Consider the following 23,565-nt stretch of genomic DNA (forward strand, 5'->3'; position numbering starts at 1 on the left):
AGTGCTGGGATGGTCCAAGCGCTGTGTTAAACACTTCCAGTTAAGAGAGTTTCCAAATACAAATATTAGAACAGGGAACTCATCCACAACATGACTTAAAAATAAAATTCATTTTGAGATTACTCTGGAAGAAATAGTATCTGTTAAAACAGGACTAATTTCTTAAAGGAGAGTTTTTCAAACTTTATGAAATGGAGACTGTTTATAGCAAAATCTATTTGCTGAAAGAAATAAAATATATGAGGAAATAGTACTTAAATCCATTTCTTATCACCTGATATGTCTTTCATGTAATTGTGTGTCCCAGAAATGTTATAATAATTGAAAAATAATGCGATAGTTCCTGTGGCACACTATGAATCTAAAGCTGTCCAACAAATCACATCCCTTTCTCACCACATCCTTGTGTGTTCTCCTTCCCCGTGGCCAGGGTCCGGTGACTTGTTTAGGAGAAAGGGAAAAGCACGTGTGCACAGGACTTGCTGTCACCCAATGTTGCTGCCACTTATGGGCTTCTGGTCAATCAAAAACCACAAAAGGAGGAAGCAGCCATCAGAGATGTCCTTGAAAATCTAGCTGAATCTATGAGTGCTAGCCCAGGGCAAGACTGAAGAACCACCAACCCAATGCATAGAACTCTAAGAAACAGTATTTGTGTTGCTTTAAATCAGTTGTAGGGAATTTATTTGGTACCAGACTTTGGCGATCAATAAAATACGAACTTGAAAATAGTGATATTGTTTTTGGGACTGGGTTGGGATGGGGTATCAGAGGAGCTGCAAATAACCTAGTAGACACTAGAGAGATATTACATAGTATTAACGTAATGACAGCTGTTTTCTGCAGAATGTGGGAAGATAAAAAGTACATCTAGTCATGTGATAGTGGAGTCCTCTAGTTCTTATAAGGAGCATGTTAGGAAGAATGTTTAAAATGTCAGTTGTATTTTATTAGCTATGCATGATAGAGCAAGGTAAGAAAAAGAATACCAAATAGAGTTTCATTCTTAATGTGAATTTAGAGAATCTAAAAAAGTATTGTGAGTTTCTTGGTTAGAAAATAAAAACTGTTTCACATATTATCTTTCCAGCCAGTAGAGGATTCTCAAAGAACGTCTTCAAAGTAATTTTAAATCAATGATGAGGCTGTAAGATCCTTTATTAAGACCCCAAAGACAATTTAAGGAAGTGCTAGTAGACACTGTTATCTTCACAAAATGCTTCTAAGATGCTTATATGCTTTATTTCACAGTAGCCCTACATGGAGACTAAAGGAGGTCTCCCTTAAAAAAAAAAAAATTAGGGTAGATGTGGTTTCCATGGCATTGAGTGAACGTCTCACTTATAGAAAGGGACAAAGTTATGAAGGTAATTTATCAGTTTGTATTAAAAATGACAAATACAGTTTAAAAGAAAATAAAACCTCTTGCTTCCCCAACACGAATAGCAGTATCTGAACAAGCTACCCCGCTGCAAACACCTTTCAAAGAAGGAGGAGGATGAGGATAAAGAGGATTATGGAAGGGGGAGAACAGCAGAATGGAGGAGGATAAAGGGCGTAGGGGGAAAAGAAGAGAGAGGAAGGTGTTTTCAGCAAGCTCAAATTTTCAGAGACAGGAATCAAGAAGCATGGAGAAGTGCAGTGAGTGACTCTTATGAACCAGAATTCCACTCTAACCAAGGAACATTTCCTAATGTGGGGAGCACTGATACTTGTAGGTCTCTGGCTTTTACAACTGCTGTGATTCAACAATTACTATTTTTTCTCTTTCTTCCTCATTTTGGACAGAAACGTCTATTGCTGTACCCTCTGATTCATTGTTGTACTTTAACTACATGGAGACTGAAGAAGCTGCTTTCTATGTCATGGGTATTTGGATCAAGAAGTGCTCCACCCAAAACACCTCATCCATATCCAGACCTGATTTGGTTTGTGAGATCATGGACTTCTAAATTGATGCTAAGACTGGAAGAAGCCATGGATGCTTGGGAGATGATGCGTGCATTTTGTGTATGGGAAAAACATGAATCACTGGAGCCAGAGGCAGGACTGTGGTGGAGTGTGACCAAGGCGGGACCCAGTGAATCACAGCTTCCTGTAACCACACTTTGGTGAGATGCTTTCCCTCCTGGGATTTGCTTTTCTTAATGGAACACCAGCAAATGCACTGCAAGCAGAGGCTGCTAGTTATTTGCACCTTGGGCCTGATGCCGTTGAAGCATTGCTGCCACGATGTGAGGAAATTCAGCCTAACCATCTGAAGGGTGAAAGGTCACGTGGAGAGAGCCCTGGACTGTCATTCTAGCGTGGTGCAGCTGCAAGACTGAGCCCGGATGAAGGCAGCAAAAGAATCACCCAGATTTTAGACAATAGAAAATTTGCATGCAGAGTTAAAACTAAGTGTATTTCATGGTGAAAAGTAATGCATGAAGATATTACCTTCTTCAAATAACAATAGAAATATTATGAAACAAGCATTCCACGTGTAAAACATAGCCACAATGCCTTTGGGATACAATGAAGCTATTTCCAGGCTTGGTGTCACAGCCCTGAAATCCTGGCACTCACAAGGCTCAGACAGGAGGATCCTCGCAAGCTCAAAGCCAACATGTGCTACACAGTGCGTTCAAGGCCAGCCTGAACTACATAACGACATGTTATCTTAAAATAAAACTATTAAAACCACTCTGAAAATCAGTATGAATATTTACCAAAAAGGTAAACATAAAAATTCTCTTTGACATAGCTCTTCCCCTTCTAGATGTCTTTGCTACAGTTAAGAGATAAGGACATCATATTATAGTGACATATGTACACCCATATTTACAGCACAGCATAATAATTAAATCTTAGGAGTGGCCTATATGTCCATGAACAGATGAATGGATAAAGAAAATGTGATACTTCTATACAATGGAGTACTGCTCTACCAAAAAAGGATAAATTTGAGTCATTTTAAAGAAAACACATGCACCTTGAGACCAGAATGTAAAGTGAAAGAAATCAGACATACCAGCTTGAATATTGCATGATTTCTCTTATATGAGAAACCTAAAATATAATAATGAGCAAAATTAAAGAAAGACAATGGGAAATGGGGAGAGCAATCTTTTGCAAAAGGGAAGAAGGCCAAGAGATGGAGTAGGCCGGAAAGCAAGGAAGGTGAAGGGAATAAAAAAGAATGAAGATGAGTTATGTTCCTTTATTTACTCCCTCACACTGAATGGAATCATGTCGTACAGAAAATATGCACTAATAAAGAATTTAAAAAGAACAGAAAGAGGGCAGAGTGATAAGTGTGTTTGAAGTGTGGAGTGTATTTTAAAGGGGATTAAAGACAAAATGTCTTTTACTGTAACACCTTTTTTAAAACTTTAAATAGCCATCATATATTTTGATCACACCTCATATTTGCTGAAGTAAACTTTTAGACCCTTCAAAGCACTCCTATTTCTAAGTGGTTGTATCTAGTTTACTTAGGCAAACTTAACTCAAGGACTCTATAAATCCTTGAAGAAAAATTATGTGCTGTTCAGTGTAATTACATAAAAATTGACTTTCAGTTTCTGAGGAGAAACTTAATTCTCTGGGTGTTAGTTCATGTTGGAAGCAGAATAACTCCAGGCCAGAAAGTTCCTCAGTATTACAGAAAGGAAGACGGACATTGGAGAAAGACAGCTATTCATCTGAGAACTGAGTCAGACAAGGCCTTGAAGTGCCATTAAGAATTCAGGCCTGTAAATTACTATGGGTTTAGTATCTTTTTAGAAAGTGTATATAACCTGGTAAAATGAGTATCAGAAATCTACTGTCCTTCCTCCCATATTTTAAGATTCAGCATGATTTACATCTGTGACAAGAAGCTAGTACCTCTTAAAGACTCACTGATTTTTTCCTTTCTATAAGTTTTTCCTGGATGTGGTAATTACATGATCTTCCAGACAAATGGAATTATATTTTGAGATGCATTTAAATTGAGCTGCAACACTATTTTATTATTTCATTTTACTTATTTTTATAGTTATGTAGACTGAACCCAGGGTCCTGCATATACTGCTAGGCAAGCACTCCACCACTGAGCCACATCCTAGCTAAAAATTTAATCTCATCTGACTTTTTTTTTTGTACTGGGAATTGAACTCATGACCTCAGGGTTACCAGGCAAGGACTGATGCCACTGAGCTATATTCCCAGCCAAGGTAAGCTGTTAGGTTTTTTTTTTTTTTTTTTTTTTTTGTACTAGGAGTCAAACTCAGGACCTTGCATGTGCCAGGCAGGTGCTGTTCCACTGAGCTATATCTCCGGCCCCAATTTAATCTTATCAAAACATGAATGCAAATAGTTTAAAAATCATATAATACTGCAGGGATGGTAATAAGAATCAATATTTTCTGGTTTCAACTCCTGCACCATTTTCCATACCCAAGTACTTCTCTTTGCAGAAGAAACCCATTTCAGCTTTTTTAATGTCTCCTTTTGTAATTATTTCCAAACTTTTATGAAAGATAATTAACTTGTCATTTCTTCTTGTTTTCAGTATTGAGCATCTTACTAGGAAAGATGAAGATTTAGTCTGCGTACTAATCCTGCACCTTACTTCTATTTTTGGGGGGTTTTTTTGGTTTTTTGTGTGTGTTTTCTCCGGTACCGGGAACCGAACTCACGACCTTGCGCTTGCCAGGCAGGCGCTTTTGCCACTGAGCTAAATCCCCAGCCCCCCTGGACCTTACTTCTAATTTCACAGTTTCTTCTCACATCCTTCTTACGCAACATGTATATAGTAACTTTTACTAAACAAATATTCAGCATTTAATTAAAGTAAAATTCATTCCACATGGATCAACTATGAAAGAGATATTGTTGAAGGAATAGCTAGCAAATTGAAATAAAGTTTTCAGAAAATGATCCAGATATGGAAAGATAAATGGGAAAAAAATGAGAAAAACAATGAAGACAATATGTCACATCTCAAAACTCTAAATTTGTGTATTCAACTATCTACATATCCATTTATACTTAAATATATAATGGATATTTTAAAACCAGAACATCTAACGTTTAATTATCAATTCTTCCACCTAAAACTAATATATTCACAGTCTTTTCCTTTTCAGCTGTTGCTGATTCCTTCCACTTACTTGGGTCAATCAACTCAGGATAAACCTGACTCTTTCTAATATTTATATCAAATTTAATGTATCATCAACTTGTTAACTTTACTTTCAAAATACATTCAACACATGACCACTTCTCCTCATCTCCACTCTGACCTGCACATCTGAGGCACCATTGTCTGTACCTTGGATTCTTCCAGCAGCTTCATAAGTGGTTTTATTGCACTGCCCTAGCTGCATTATACACAATTCTCAACACAGACACTGAAGTGGTCTCTTTCTAGTATAGTTAAAATTATCTCAATCTTATGCTCAAAATATTCAAGGGTCTATGTAACATGGAGCCTTACACACACTACCACCTCTGTCTTCACTTCTTTCTCTTCTTTCCGTCACCCACTGTGCTCCACACACAGAGGGAGCCTACTTTCTCTTCCAGGAAGCCATGGGTAATCCTCTCATAAAATATTGTTCCAATATCATCTATTACTGCTGGCTCATTGACTATGCTATTTAAAATTCAAGCCCATCTCTCATCCCAAAGCACAACATATAATCAGATTAAATGCAATAAATATCAAAAAATAGTTTACAAGTTTTTAATAAAATAGAAAGTGGCGCTATGATAAAATGTTAAAGTGAAAAAGTTATTTAATTTTAATTAACGATGTGTGTCATTTAAAACACATATAATAACATATTATTTGTAAAAGATCAAGAGATGATAAAACAATGATGAACCTCCTGCAAGAAACTTGAGCAAAACTAATTTAGTTGCAAAAGGCACATGAGACAAAAAGGGTAAAGATTATGATCTTGGTCCCCTACAGGGGTTCTAAATTCAAATACTGGTAGAAGTCAAACTGGCAAACTAAACATGTGTAGTGGGCAGGACTTAACACACAGGACTTAGTAAGGCCTATGGCAAAGAAGACAGTATATAGCAGTGAAGGAAACGAAATATATCATCCCCCATGCACGTTCCAAACACATATCCATTAAAAGATTGTAAATCAGCTGGTCCCATTTCTTTGTTTCTGTTGCAGTTTTATTATTGCCCAAGTTAATTTTGAGGAGGGAGGTCATTTGGTTTCCAAAAGAATTAACACTCCTATGCTTAATGTTCTTACTGAAAGTATCACTTATGTATATTTATAGTCCACATTTTATTCTCAGACTAAAATTCAATGCAGAGGTTTGATGAAGTATCTATCTGAGATTCCAAGCCCTTACAGGCTTCAACTCTGATTTTTGCTTGTGCACAATCCAGACCCTTGTAGAGAGAGATTCTTAGACGTGACATATAGATCCCTTGCCATATGGTTTGCACATGCATTTTCTGCATGCATGGCTAATTCAAGGGCATGAGAAAACATATGCAAGTGCTATTCAGCATAGAAATTTAGACATTTCTTTGAAATGTTGACCTTAAAATGTTTAACACCTGCAGTATCCAGGATATGACAACATCTCACAAAACTACAAATCTTCCTTATAAATATAACTGGAAATGGTCATTTTCTGAGGAGGAAAAAAATTGTATTCTCTCAATAAAAGTAAATTCAACTAGGTACATTTAGAGTAAAAATATTTTTCCATCTGAATGCAGTTTTTTTTTATTTCCTTCAAAGTAGACAAGACAGTTGACTTAAATAACCATCAAAACAAATATCAACCATCCTACAAAATAAACAACCTAAGTTATAAACAAATAGCAAGATATTCAAATATTTTGTTCAGTAGAAATAAAATAAGTGCCCTCAAGACTCAATTTTCTTTATGAGTGTATAATCAAAAAGTCAGAGGATGCTGAGTTCGTATAATTTGCTATTCATTTAATATGAAACAGCCCTGTCTGAGAAAAACATTGCATCTATAGAGATAGAAAATCTGTGACACTACAGCCATACTTTAGCAATTATAATTTTAATTAATATTAGTGGAGACAGCTGGGATAAACTATTTTAATTTTCTGAGCCTCTGTGTATTTACTGGTGAAATGAACTCAATAATATCTACCTTACAGGTGCTTATAAGTATCAAATGAGATAAAGTAAATCAATAGGCTTTGTAAATTATGAAATATTTGCTATCAGCTGGTTTAGAGTGGAACTAAATCAACCTGGTTCTGAATCTTGATTCCCCCATTTGCCTGCAATATAACGCCAAATAATTTATTCATTGATTCTAGTTGCCACGGGGCTATTACAGCATATTGCAATCCACCCCTCCCCCAATGCTTTATATTTTGTGCATTACATGATTGCCTAAAGGTAGCTAGGAAGTATAATGGACAATAATACCTAGTTTTACTGAACTGATAAAAATCTATGGGTGATCTATATGTCAATAATACTAAATGAAAGTGGATGATAGTTTCTGAAGATTCTGTACAAAGAATTTTACAAGTATATAGCATGGGTTATATGGTTCTCAAAACCTTCTCACACCCATTATGAGGTCCATAATAATATTAATATTGTTATATTCCAACATGGACACTCTGACAGAATACATAGAGTAAGTAGAACTAATAGATCTGGGAAATGAAGGAAGATGTCTCTGCATTTAATTCTGGTTTGTTAGCAATTGCCACCACAAAAATATTGTCATTATATACTCTGCTATTGCTGTACTAAATTCTCAGGTACGTTGTGAATATGTGATGTTTATGTGTGGGTATGCTTGTGTGGGTAATGTTTAGTCTTCTAATCCACTCTTCAGAAAACAACTACAAAGAATAATATGAAATTCCTAGGTTTTCTGAAATATGCAGGTGGGCCCCACAATAATAATAAGGATCAGAGAAACATGGAATGAACCCAGTGACCATGGGGGAAAAAATTTAAAATCATAAGGCTACATGATGGATGGAAAAACCTGAGAAATGTAAAGAACCTGACGTATGACCCACCGCTGTCCTCTCTGGAGCAGCTGGCAGATAACCATACCTTAACAACCAGTACTCTGAGCCCGTACCTGATCTTGAGATTATTCTTAACACAGTTTTCCAGATAGCTATTAACAATTTCTTGGCAGTGCTGTGTGCAATGAAAATGCATTTGTCATCCATAGTCTACAGCACTAATTTTCAACTAATTTGCATTATAATCACTTGGGAAATTTCTAAAAATTACCAGTCCCCTGGCTTTGCCAGAAACCCTCATTCTTTAGGGTGGAATCCAGGCAACTACATTGTTTTTAAAATTCCCAAGTGTTCTAATGTGCAATCATATTGAGAAATGTTGGCTAAGCTTTGTGGGTAGATGTGATTATCAATATGTTCAAAGGATAGCAAAGATAATCAAAAAATGAATTGGCACGGTCTTTCAGAAAGAGACACAGTTTAAAAATAGTTGAGTAGGGGATTTAGACTCCACATATTTTAAATTTGAATATAAATCTTCTCTAAATTATTGGACTGCACCTAAAATTTTTAATGAGTCTAATAGAGGATATTCAGGGGAAACCAAGACAACAATAGTTTTGCATCAAACATTTAATAATCAGCCCATAAGAATACAGAGCATTACAGAGAGGAGAAAATGATGACTGAGTGAAGCCTCCTAGTCAGGGTAATACAGAGAGGACAATGATTTTCTCCACAAATTTTATAGCAATATTTTACCTATTTTACCATTCATTTCTTATGAGTGGTAATTACTTTTCTTTAAAATATCTCTAAAGTTGTAAATTCTATAAAATTCTTTTTTTAGTACTGACAGTTGTTTAAATAATACAAAACCCAGAAAATATTTTACACTAATCTCTTAACATTTTTTTCCTTGATTTAAAAAATATCAACAGCAAAACCCAGATGTATATATGGGCTAACCGTGCTCTGAACCTAACAGCACTTAACATTCCGTTCACACCCCTGATCTACTAAAAAAAAGAAATCATTAGGTTAGATTTTTGTGCCAGTGGCAAATTAGAAAAATGTCTTTAGGTGATTCAATGATCTCTTGCTGGAACTGTAGTCAAATTGCTAGTTTCCACTGACATTCCCCAACAATTTGGAGTTAAGACCTTTGGGTTACAAATCAGCAGGTTTCATTTCAAACATCTGTGGACATTTACGTTCACTGGAAAATTGGCAAAATTATCCTAAAGGATAAAAGACACTTGAGAGTGATATCAGTCATCCATCATCTCTCACAATGATTTCAGCACAGCAACAGATTTTGAAAATTGCCATTGGGCTGGATCTTCTGTCTTCCCATGCCTACTAAACCTGTCTTTCTTCTCTAACTCTCAAATGCTGCCAATAAGGTGTTTCCAGGGAGGAAACTGCTCACACGAGCAGTTATCATGACTGATTGATGGTGGGCGCAAAGCATGAAAAATGCTTCCAAGTGACCCCTCATCAAACATGTCACACAGCTGATCTAAAGCAAACAGAGAATGTGACAGTAAGACAAGTTATACTGGGAAAACGGGAGAAAAGTGAATGGAGAAGGCATAGGAGAGAAAATTATACCAAGCAAAGACGGACTGTCAGTGTCAGGAATTAAGTTTACCTATTGTACCTAATTTTGCATCAGGGTCTAGTCCAGCACTGTGCCTCTACCTATTCAGGGTGTATTTTTTTTGTCAGTGAAGTAAATGAAAAGTAAATTATACTATGAAAATGATCACTGGTTAAATAAATAGTACATAAGCAATGGTAAAAAGTCTTATCTGTAGACTCGTGCTTTCCCTTTTGAAATAGTATCATAAGACCGGGAGTTGTCAAAAGGTGTTCTAGAAACCCTTTGAGCTCCTGGGACTCTTCAGGGAGTACTAAGATATATCTTACTCACATTCTCTCCTAAGGATGTGGTAGATATATTTCAAGGCTATATGGCAAATGCAAAGTTATCTGAAAAAGCTACTAAAGTCCCATTTCCAACTACATATCTGAGACTGGACGTTACTCATAGACTTTAACTAAAATAATAGATGAGATTGATCATCAGCCTGTCTGGTGATCCTGTTCTTATCCACAAAGCCAATCATTAAAAAGATTTTCAAAAGTGAAAAGAATGACACAATTCTTGATAATTTCTTTGGTTGTCAAAATTTAGTATTTTCATAACAATATTTTAGTTATATACAAAGTGTTGAGTTTATTATTGTTTTATTTAAATACTTTATTGAAAAATAATAAAATGACTCAATTTTAATCTTTATTGCAGTAAATATAAATAAATATAAGCCATATAAACTAAAGCTTTTTGGGAATCTCAGTAATATTTAAGATGTTCTAGGATGAAAGGTTTAATATTTCCTATTTTCAATTATTCTCAAATATTAATTAAGCCTAGTACTCCCTGCACAGTTTCTGATTATTTTTTCTTAAAAGACAACTGTGCATCTAACACACAGATCTTTGTTTCTAATGCCCTTATTAATTGAAAGAGCCAAATTTTTTTCTATAAATATTTGATTCTAGGGTTCAGACAGGAAACATGCAGGATAAGCTAGGAGCATCTTGCAAGCCTAGTAAGGAAGATAGTGTTAAAACCAGGAAATAGCAAAGAAAATAATAAGAATAATAGGTGAACACCAGAAGGACCCTGGAGCCAACAAAAGAGCTCTCTACTCTTAGCCACAGTTAGAACGATCTGAGCAACAAAATCAACACAGTATTGGATTATAAATCAAAATATAAAATAACTATCCGTTTTTGTACACTGATATAAATATTTGACAAAGTATGTAAATGTGGAGAAGAGACAAATCTTGCAGAATTTACATAATTTGTACGGTATATGTACAACTCCCTCAAGGAGATGAAACATAACTCCCCATTAAGTATGATCTGTCTTCCCAAGCATATGAAGGAAATAAAAAGAAACAGTATCTTTACAACGGAGAAAAACCTGATAAATACTACTACAGACAGTTAATCATTATTAACATCAACAGTGGTAAGGCAGATGGTCTGTCTCCTAAATCCATAACCCTAGATTAGTAGTAAAACATTAAAGAAACACTAATGACGTCATTTTCTACAAAATATCTAACAAGCAGTGAATTCTTCATAACTATTGAGGTTATCAAAACAAAAGAAGTCTGACAAATTGTCACCAAGGAGAAGGAGACCTGACACCTAAATGGAATGTGGTCACCTGGATGAATTCCAGGGACAAAGAAAAAGGCCATTAGGTAAAGAGAAAGATCTCTGAATAAAGTATAGCTTTAATTAACAATAATAATAATAGTAATAATAATACATCCATATTTGTTCATTCTTAATGACAAATGTACCAAATCTCTATCAGATGCTAATCATAAGGGACACTGGGTACAGAGTTTTGAGAATTCTGTATTATTTGGCTGAAGAGTTCATTGTGTAAATTTAAGCTTGTTCTAAATACTAAAATTCATTTTAAAAATTTAATGATGAAGGCATCACACTTTGCGTGAGCTATAGGTGATAAAGAGTTGAGAACTAATAACCAAGAAGACTCCCTATCACGGCTGCACAAGGCACACCTGCAGCAGAACTTGGGGAAAGAGAACAATAAGCCAGATTTATACACTTTCCCCTTCCAAGTAGGACTGGAACTGGGAAGGAGAGATCAAGAATTTTACTTGAAGAGGTTTGAACTCCACTGGTAAGAGAACATGCCACATTAGTCTCAAACTATTCTTTTTGCACTTTTATTTACTCAATAAAAGTAACACAAATAATCTGAGCAAATAACAAGAAAAAGCAGCAAGTCAAACAAGCAAAAGCTTTCTCAAAAAAGTCTAATAAATCAACTAGACCTTATATACTTTAGTAATTTATAATCATCTTACTCATGGGTAATTTAAACAATGTAACCCAGAGTTGCCCAGAAACGTTTTTCTCAGTACTAATCCAATAGGTAACACAGGCATTTTATAATTGAAAGCATCAAAGAGTTATTCAATATTCATACATCAAATTAGACACCATAAAATTAGTTATACTTCGTCATGCAGAACCACCTAAGTATACTGAAAGGCAAAGACTTTCACCTACTTTTGACTACATCTGAAGTTTAAAATGTGAGAAAGCTGCTTCATTAAGCTTTTAAGAGTTGAGTTAATTTGGCTTTAGCACAGTAATTGTTTCCTTCTGAAATAAGTAAAATTTTAATTTCTCATTTAGAAAATAAGTGCCTCACTACAGCATTCCATCTTTGGCAATCAAAAATTATTGTATTTTGAAAATGTAATGCCCTATTAAAAACAAAATACTTTAAATAGAATTGTCTTCTGTTCCAAAAGTCTATTGATATAGTAGCACAATATGAAAATAATCATAAAACTTCAATGTTTCCTAGCAAACTTTGGGGGTAGGGTTAGGACTATAATCTGCAAGCTATCTTAAGGTTACTTTACAAGCACTGCTGCTCGATATGTTTGGAATAAACGGAAAATAGATTAATAGCAAAGAGGATTTCATTACCCTGAAATAATGAATGCAAAGAAGACAGCATCACAGGGGGAAAAGAAGATAATTAAGAGAGAACAGAAGCTCAGGAGGTAACTCCATGGTAGAGAGCTTTGAGTTTGATCCCTAGCAACACAGAGACAGATAGACAGACAGGCACACGGATACACAGAGAGACAGAGACAGAGAGACACAGAGATATAGAGACAGAAAGACAGAGAGAGAACAGCAAGCAGGCCCTTTCCTTCCACAACATTCATGGTTATACCTCATTAGTTACACTTTTCTATCAGTCCTTAGCATTTCTAACAGCGTGAATCCATAAGTCCATCTGTTCCTTTAGAAAGGTGATGTTACTGGCAAGCAGACATTAAATAGCAATGTGAACATCGTTTAGTCTGATGCATGCAAGTGAGAATAAGAAGCCATGTTTTTGGTCCCTAATCATCCCTTGTCTTTCTATAAATTTGAAACCATCTCAAGAGGAAAAAAGATACTCCATGACATGTTTCTTGCTTTCTGAAAAGCATTATTTCTCCTTTTATAGGAATGAAAATAAATTCTTAAATACTTCTCTCACTGTGATAGAAGTATAAGGCAAATGTGAGAAGATTATAATGGCTGAAAATTTCACTCATTAGCATTTCAAGTACAATCCTGTAACATTTGAACTTTTGATATCTGAAATTCTGATAGACATTAAGTAGAGGGAAATGATGCTTAAATTAGTATGGCTGCGAGAAATTATGTTGAGAGATCTTTTACTACATGACTTCCATCACCACCATCCATATGGAAAGGGGCAACATGAGCCATGTGTATGTAAAAAATATAGCTTAAGAACAATTATTTAGCTATTTTGAATATTTAGAATTATGTGTTACAAGAGCTAGAAACACCAATGATATTTTATAAGGGTTCTATTTAAAATATACATAAGAAATATTAACTAATTTTACTATAAGTTATTCATGAAATTTAATAATCTTTCAGTAACTCAGTTTAATTTGCATTCTAAGTATCTGCTTTATAGTCATCTCCAGAGAACCACTGGCTTCAGTCTCACACCTTCATACAGTGACTATTCATGGGATTCTGGCAGTGACTGACACTGTCCCATATTTTTTTCTGACTTGCAAGTCCTTCTACTAAGCCTTGAGTGGAAGCCTCTGTGATTCCATAAGTCTTGTATTCTGTGTGCCTAAAAACCAACACCACATGGATGATTCCAAGATCTTCCACAAGCTTGAGAGTATGTGGATTTCTTAATTTATGGCTGCAGCACTTGCTGAATGCTTGCATGGTTGAATTCAGGGATACAATTTCTTCTATAGTTCCCAGTAAGCAGACAACCCAGGATTACTGTTTCCAAATGAAAAATTTACCTTTTTGCACCCTTCAACCTGTGATAGGTAGGTCTTAATAATTTCTGAGATGTCACCAAAGGATATTCTTGTCCCTGTCCAAATTATTTGATTTCTTTTAATGCTATCTTTTAAGCAATCATGTTCTCCTGTGCTCAAAATTTGCAGGCATATCATTTCTGAAAACATTACAAACTTTTCAAGTCACTCAACTCTGCCTTTTGCTTTTGATTCTTACTGTATATTTGGCTAAGAGTAGCTAGCAGTACCCATGCCACAACCTGAACATTGGGTTGTGTCTTGGGTACTTTTCTCATTGGTACAAAATACCTTACACTCAAAGTTAAAGGAGGCAAGGTTTATTTAGCTCATAGTTTGTAGAGGTTTCAGTTCATAATTGACTGGCTCTAAGGCAAGACAGAGTAGCACTACATAGGAGAAACTGTTCATGGCAGGGAGAAGGCAGCAAAAGCAGCATCCAGCAAGCTACAAGGAATAACTGCAGCCCTCTTCTGTTCCTTATATTATATACAGGCTACACGCCCTTAGGGTAGGTAGCACTCACACCCGGGGTGGGCCTTCCCATTATCCCCACTAAGAACTATGCCAAACATTCAGTGGACTACTTTATTAATCACACACCCTTAATCTCAGTATGACACACTCTAGATCCAGCCACCTCTGAAAAATCACCACCTGGGACCACATGAGGCTTTGGGGAGACATCTAGACCTAAGCTACAATAGGCTGCATAGAAATTTCCACTGCCAGATTAACTTAGACTTCCACCTTTAATGACCAACTCCAGAAAATCTCTAAGACATGGGCAAAATGTAGACCAATTTTCTGTCACAATGCAGCACACACAGTCACTAGTCCAACTGCTAAAGGACTATATTTTCCCCAAAATAAACTTGTGAGGTTGGCCTTTACTATTTGCATTTCTCACAGCACTCTGGTCTTCTGTGCTATAAACTATCACAACTAAGCCTTAGTTACTCCACTTATAGTATTGTACGGCTTCTCTCTCCAATATCTTCAAAACTTTCCAAACTCCTTTCACAAACCAGTTCCAAAGGTTTATAAATCACATGGTCAGGTACAGTCACAGCAACAAACAATGACTAGTACCTAGTACCGAGGTGTTGTATTAGACAGATCTCCAATTGCCTGTACAAATTTAAAGGAGAAAATTTTTGGCTCATTTTGGCTTACAGTTTATTGAGTTCAATGTATAGTTAGGAAGTTCCAAGGAAGAAATTACGTGGTAAAACAGTATGGCAGAAGACAGTTGTTCAGGAAGGAGAGTGACAGAGGAAGAACAGATCTGAGGATGAGAATACACCCCTCTAACTCATACTTCCATTCACCATCCCTTCTGACCAGTCCTCACCTCTGAACATGAGACTATTGGTGGACATTGTTTATTTGAATCATAACAGAAAGCTACCTGTCTTTAGAAAAAAGCTGGCAGAGTTTTCATCCCTATCTTCAATTTTATTTTCAATTTTTGTCAAATGAACATGTTTCTTCCAGGAAGAAATACTCTAAAGGAAGTTATTGTAAACTGCTTATGGTTAGTTACTATCATTTGCATGTTATCTGGCTCTATAAAGATATGCACAATGAATACTCAAGCGATGTATAATGAACCAAGAAGAGTACATAGAAACGCAGTAAAAGATGAAGGGTGAGAGGTTATTATTTGAAATTATTCAGAAACCAAAAAGTATTAAGAATATCCTTTAGATGGTTATAATATCACTAACTGCTCTAGTTCTGAGATAAGAAGTTTCAAGCTTCAGGAAACTTACCAGAATTGACAATCTATAATTTTGTTCACCACAGCATCATACTAAATGAATGTCACATCTCAGCCACATCTGAAATGTCAGATATCAAAATCATAATAAAAAGAGGTACCTAGAGATGAATGTACTAGGCAAATCCAAGTGACAAATGTACAACAAATAAGCAAAATTTATATTCCAGAGCATTGTCCTGAAACATGACTTATTTCTTCCTTGTAATACTAATATTTTAAAACATACAAAACAGTGATTTTCCCATCAGACTGCTTATTCTTTTACACTTGAGCCTTGCCTTCTCCAGTCCAGTCTTCTAATACAGTGGCTTTCACTGACTTTCACGGGCATGGGGGTGTGCACCTGTGTATGTACGTGTTTGTGAGTGGACTCTTATCAACCTGCTTTACCTCTACAGTGTGCTGTGCAAATCATCTACCTACTTATGGTTCACAATATTGTTCACTGAATTTGTTTTTAGGTTGGCTTTTGTCAAATGGTGAAAATGTCAACTGTCTTAGAAGTAAAACATTTATGTGTATTTGTTTAGCCACTGTTGGAAAAAAGTTTCAGTATCCTAAGTTTTCTTCTTTTAAGAAAAACCCAATTCAATTAAAATTATACATGAGGCAAAACTTACCCACATATTTTTCTCCTCTCCACCAAAGAGGATGATGTATTAGACTCACACATACCTGAAACATTTTAAAACAAACTATAGAACCACAGTCTCCTTTATAAACATTAAGCCGAATTTTCCACTGATGATTACTCATGAATTTATGATATTATACATAATGTAGCTGTTAAAATGCATTTTAGTTCATCTGTACATAAGAAGCCCAACTTGTTCACACATCCAACCACCTCACTTAATTGGCCCACTGAGAAAACAATTCTCTTAACCCTTATCTTTTTTTAGCATTCCCTGCATAACACTGAGGGATATAAATCTGCCTGGTAGTAGCTGTGTGAAACTATACAGTGTGGCCCTAAAATGTACAGCCTTTTTGACACAAATTGCCTTCTGACAAGAGCAGGATCAATTATGCTGATAACAGTGAAATTATGTGAGAACAGTGAGATGTACCTCCACGATAATGCCACAGTCTTCATTACACCCATCCTGTGACTCTGCAAATGAATATAGACACATACCCCTATTAAAATCACCTGCCATACTAGTTAGCTATGTAGAGAGAGAGCTTAGGGAAATGTAACACATATTCTCTTTGAAGTGAAAGTACTGACACCTCGCTCATTTGAGGACAATGAAAGCAACGAGAGCAAGGACAGACAGAAGACAGAATAATGATGACTCCAGGGAAGCGGTGAGAACACGCTTTTAACATGCGAGCAGCCATGGAACCCTCACGAAAATGCTAGTGTTTTAATTTTTTTTTTAAATACATAAAATTTTTATCAGTTCTATTTCTTAATATCCTAGATTTGGAACTTGATCAAAGGTTCATTGGCTGTCATGGGTGAGATGAGCAGAAGTGAGACTCCCTGGCTTTATCCATAATTAAAACAAAACAAAAAAATCAACTTTTATTTGGAAACCTGAAAATGAGAGTTTATCTGCACCATGTCTACAGCTTAGTTATTGAGAGTATTTATTGCATAAGATTTTTTGTATTCAGATATGACTGTGTGTGACTCAAAACGACAGGCCTATCTCATAAAGAAATTCATTATGCAGAAAAAGGTCTAAAGTATCACATCAGTTATTATTTTAAAACAGATTTGGCGTTCCCAATTAACTTTCTTTGCATATTTCTTAAGTCTTCATAAACATCCATTCCCTAGGGTCTCATGTTTATCCATTTACCTACAATTCAATTCTTCTTTATTGCAAGTTATAGGAGATGCTCTTCTAGTAAATACAAATTAAATTGTCATTATTTTGTTCTCAGGTTATGTGATCAATAAAACACAATGCTTGCTAATTGACTTTCATATTTTATGAGTGATTTTATTATTTTCTGGAAACCACTTATTCAATTAACTGACTTGAAATGTTCTGTTATATGCAAGAAATATGATTTCTGAAGAAAATAAATTGTAATTAAATAGCCAGAAAACAGTAAAACCTAGAAAAGATAATTAAGCATTCCTTATATGAGAATTTCATGTATAAAAGCATTGTTTATTGCAATAAAAATTATAATTGTGGTAATTAATCTAAATAGTAGGTCAGTAGTTTGAAAAAATTAATCATGGTATTTTCACATATAGTAATTTTTTTGGTCAATTCAGGAAGGTTAATATGAGACTGTTGTCTAAGAAAGCTACCATCAGACATGATTTCAATGCTCCAGTTTCCTGCTCAGGAAGTTTCTGTTGAGAATAGTGGTGCTTAAAGGTGGTAGAAGCTTAACATACATCGGAACAACCAGAAGGCCAGGCCCTATGCTAGTCCCTGATTTCTCATTTGCTCAGAGAGCTGCAGCATGACTGAAACGGCATACTGCCTTGAACTCCCCATGAATACTCCCTAGTCAGATACTGAATAGTTAATCTGGGAACCAGAGGCCGATTTCAGCAAGCACTTGATCATTTCTATCAAGTCTCTGACATTTGGTATGGCTAATCAACTCAGACAGCTCCCTTGATATATTACATACAAAACACTATGTCACAAGATATGGAAAATCCAAAGGACAGAGTCCACACCCTTAAGGAACTCACAAGTCATCAGAAGAATAAGAAAAGAGCAAATAATAAGTATGAAATAACAGAGGTGGAAGGGAAAAGGAGTTTAATAAAAAGAATGGAAGAAAAATACAAACAAAGCTTTTGTAAATGGGGAGGGGAAGAAGGGTTTAAGAGAAGGGAGGGAAGTGGGGAAAAAAAGAATTAAGATATATTATGCACAGGTACAAAGTCCTTATGATGAATGTGACTATTATGCATGGCAAACATGTACCAATACAAAATTTAAAAATAAGTATATAAAATATATAAGTACTATGTATGCACATAATTGGACAAGAAAGAGATACTTTAAGGCCTTTTACACAGAATTTTGAATACTGTTCTTAATACTATACCAAAACTTGGTAAATGATGGTTTCTTACAGTTTAGTTTTAATGTTAAATTTAGTATCATACTAATAAACTTCTTTTACAAGAGAAGTTTTAGAAACAGAAAATAACATAGAACATACCATGTCATAGAGATGTTAGTGATATATACAGGAATAGGCTAGGTGGGTGAATCGTATCCTTAAAATAAAAAAAGGAGAGTAACAGTTGAAAATGCCAGACTAAGGAATGAAAAATACCTTTCATTTTTGTTTGGTGCCTTTTAGTCAGAATTGAGCTATTCACAAATCTAAAACACAATATGTCTACTAAAAAAACCTCATGAAAATGATATTTTGTATGCTGTTTCAAAAATAGGATTTCAATAGGCAAACCTGGAGCAAAAGACATTATTGAAGAAAAATAAAAGAAAATAATGAATGAGGCATGATTCTTAAACTGCAGTGATTTCCCATTAGTAAAAATACACCCAGGCACAGGATGGTAGACCAGAAAGACAAGGTCATCAAACACTGATCTTTAGAGACATCATAAATTTGAAAAGAAGAATCCAAAAGTTCAGAAGATGAAAGTAATATAATTAATTTTATAATGATTTTATATATATGAGGATCTTTAAAAGAAAATTAAAGGTTTTCAGTTGTACATCAACCTCCAAAATTCATTATCCAACTGATCACAAGCAATATAAAAGGGGAACTTCCTGACTCTAAAAATACAAAGGAAAACCTAGAATCTCACCCATGGACAGTTCCAGAGCAATCTTGAGGCATACCTAATTCCCCTGGGTTTTTTCCTCCAAGTCCCTTGCTCATTGTAAATACCAGGAGCAATAGCTAAGTGTTGACTGGAAGAAAGGGAGGAAAATACTTGACCTGTATGATTTTCAAATATATTTTATGCATCCGAACATTTTATTATCAGAACAAATTTTTAATTCAGGTAGGAGAATCACTCTGAGATTCATTTAAAAGAAGCTGGACTAAATAATATATTTACATAGCCCATTTATCCACTAATACTATCAAGTGTACACTATAATTGTTGACCGTTGATATCTTTTTACTGACCACTCTTTGTACTAATATGCCAATTGTTCCTGAATCTATCACTTCCATCTCCACAATTCCAAGCACCTGGTCTATAAATGTAATTCCTGGCTGAAGACCTCCCTTTAGATGTCCAATACACAAGTCAAACTCACCATATTCACCGTACAACTCACTGTCTTCCTAATATTCTTGACCTCCTCCTTATTACCAGTGAATGATTTAAAACAGGACAATAAACATTATTCTCAATTTTTTTCATCTCCTTATTTCACCATGTACAATTATGGCTCCTTTCTTACTACTTTTTCCATTTATAGTGCCAATATCTTGGTTCTAAACTGTAACATTTCTTTCCAATCTAATCTGTTAATTATATGCAATGACCAAACCAGTTCTATGTTCTCTGACTTCCTAAGTTGTTTGATTGCCCCTTGTCAGAAAACACAAATGGAATACATAACTGGTATCCAAATATCAGCTTGAAATACTTTGCATCACTTAGTATGCTACCTTTGCTATACTCCCAGGATTTTTATTTTTTAATACTTTAAAAAAGCAAATCAATAAATTAAGAATTATTAGGAAATTAAATTCAGGAAAAAATGTGAAGTGAGGTTATTTTCAAACATATTCTGCTCAGTATATATTAGGCATGAAGTAATTCTTCATACATCACACAATCCATTTGATTAAAGAGTTGTGTCTAGGAAGAAGGCATATATACTTCTGAGTTTACACACCTATTTTGCTACTGGTACTTACAGGCAATGCTGCTGTGATACAGTTGATGATACATGACCTTTTCATTTCCCAGAACTACAGGACTGTACTTTGCCATATAGTTTGTATTTCTATTACTCAAATACAATGAGTCAATGAAAATGGAACCCCTAGAGCATTACACACCTGTCTTATGTATAAATAAAGTAAATATATATGTACACGTTGAGGTATACCCATAGACACACATTTTTCTAATAGTTCTTAAGAAAATAAAGAAAACGTTTCAAAGTAAAAGCATGAAAGAGGGATTAATTCACAAAAAAGAATAATGAAATAAAATTATCTATTTTTAGCGAACAACCAAAGATTTAACAGTGAATTAGGCATAACTTGTAATTCAGCATACACTATACATATTCACAAGTGTACACAGAAACACACACACATATGTGTGCAAATCTTGCACAAATCTATTACCCTTCTAACTGTTATTCACATGCACCTTTTGTATATGAACAACCAGGCTAATTCATGTGTCAGAAAAACACATGGTGGCCATTTTGCAATGTCTCACTTCTATAGTCAAACCCTTTCTTCTTCCTACTTTTTTTTTTTTTACTTTCAGCAGGTTCCGTTTTATGTTGATGTTGTTCACTTATTAACCTGGAAAACCAGACATCATGTTCAGATAAGTATGTCATTCATTCCTAAGATAAATTGGTATAAGGTCACAGCAGCCTATAAAGGAAAAAGACCCTTGAATCTCCCATTACCCACTGCTTTCCACAGCATAATTCAGCCGCACTGCCCTCGGAACATTTCCTCATGCTCTGAGCTCTTCCCTTCCTCAAGAGTCTCATCATGGTGTTTCCTATCTCAGAGGATTCCTTCCTGCCATATGCCTGGGTAGCTCTTTTGCTTCTTTCAAGTCTCAGTACAATGTCCCTTCATTAGGAGGCCTTCCATGTTCCCTAGCACAGAAGAGGACTCTGGTTACTCAAACTTATGGCATTTTCTTTTTATTATAAAATCTACCAGAGTTATTACAAGTGTATTTGTGGATCACAAATACAATCCTGTCTCTCAAAAGAGACAAAAGTTTCCACAAAGGAGAGCCTATCCTTTTTTACTACTTTTATAAAACACTCAGCATAATGCTTGGCCATGTGCGTAGTAGTTGCACAGTAAGAATTTTTAAAAGGAAAGAAGGGAGAGTGAGAAAAATAAAAGGAAAAACAATGATGAAAACTACAGAAATAAAGTAGAAAGAAAACAGGGGGCAACTTTTAAAAGTAAAGGAAGGACGAACAAAGGGGTAAAATATAACAAAGGGAAAATAAAAACTATGAATTGTTGGAAACATTTTTAAAAAGCATAAGACACGAAGAAATGAACTCTGATGACAGTTCTGCCAATCCAGCATTTTTCCATGAATATCAACTAGAAAACCAGAATGAAACAGGATTGTGTGTTACCAGTGAAAGACTGTCATACTGATTGATGTCATCTTGTAATGCATACATTGGTTTATAGACCCAGACTCCTTGAGTCAGCACCACAAATCTGACTAACGTTCTGTAGAAGAGCTTTTGGCCCTTAGGGTTCTGATTTAGCTGACAGATGTGTAAAATCTCTTGTAGCCAGTTACCTTCCTATTGATTATATATCTGTGAAGCTCAGTGGCTCATGTTTTTCTAACTGAAGTTAGGATTACTTTAAGCCCCGTGCTTTGATGCTGAAGTGTCGGTTTTGGAGCATATACCATAAACTCAAGATACATCTTGGCCTTTTACCCAATACTCCTAGTGTTTGTGCATATGAATATGGAAGACATTGATCTAAAGTTCTCTGCTGGGAAATGAATCTGTGTCAGTGAATTTTGGGTTAAAGCCAAAGCCTGTGCCATGTATCTCTTCACATAAGCAAGGTCAAAGCTCAAGGTTGTCAGAAGGAATCCCTGAGAGGATTTAGGCAATAAGCAGGTGACGGTGAAGTTTACCTGGATGACCTTGTTTAAAGTTGCAAACCAATCCTTTCGGCCACATTCCCAATTTACCTGCTCTCCCTATTTTTAATAATGATACTGAGAACTTCCTAACCTTCATAGTTTGTGCCATCTGTTACTTATGGATACCTTCTGAGAAATGTGTCACTCATTAGATGACTCTATGGTTATGCAAACACCCTAAAATACACTTAACCAAAGCTAGTTGCTATAGCCTAATGCTGTGCTTTTCTGTTTTCAAAGAATTAGATTCGCAAACAGAAGTGTTTGGCAAAATTTTGCTTTTGTTTACAAACTCTGCATTGGGTGAGGAACATGATCATGGCCGTCTTTTCTAGAATTGTGGAATGAAGGAAATTTGTGAATTGCAGGCCCACTGTATACACTTAGGCTATCTAGTATACATATAAGGCATTGCCTGCTGCTCAAAGGACCATGGTGAACAACAACCACAACAAAACACAGGACTAAATCAAGCACAAGAGAAAATAAATGTCATCGAGAGCTATAGTAAGCAAAAGATATGAGAATATTGACGGCATAACATGACATTCTGTTTCACAGCAAACTCTTTTTATAATAGTATGCTCTGATATATTGATTAGCAGTAGAACATAGTAACTATGTACCCAGTATCATGGTCATTTCTTATTATCAAATATGTATGGTATAGAACTATACACTTTTAGGTAGGTTTGTTTGGGTCACAGTGTGCTATACTACGATGTGACGACCACAATGTCACTAAGCAATCGGAATATTTCAGTTCTATTATAATCTTATGGGATCACTATTAAGTACGTGTGCTTTTGTTTACTAAAATGTTGTTGTCACAGCACATGACTATATTTACTTCTACCACAGAATATGACTGAATAAAAAAATATAATCTATTTTATTCACTAGTATATTATAAGCTGCTAGAAAAGTACCTGTCATATAGTAAACATTTGATTCATGTTTTGTTAAATGATGAATCAATGAGTAGAAAAATGAATGAAAATCCAGACCTCTGTGGTGTGGAAGGTGAAGAAACAGGCCCCAAA

This window comes from Chinchilla lanigera, unplaced genomic scaffold (genome assembly GCF_000276665.1).
Source record: "Chinchilla lanigera isolate Chin_1 unplaced genomic scaffold, ChiLan1.0 scaffold00017, whole genome shotgun sequence".
Lineage (NCBI taxonomy): Eukaryota > Metazoa > Chordata > Mammalia > Rodentia > Chinchillidae > Chinchilla > Chinchilla lanigera.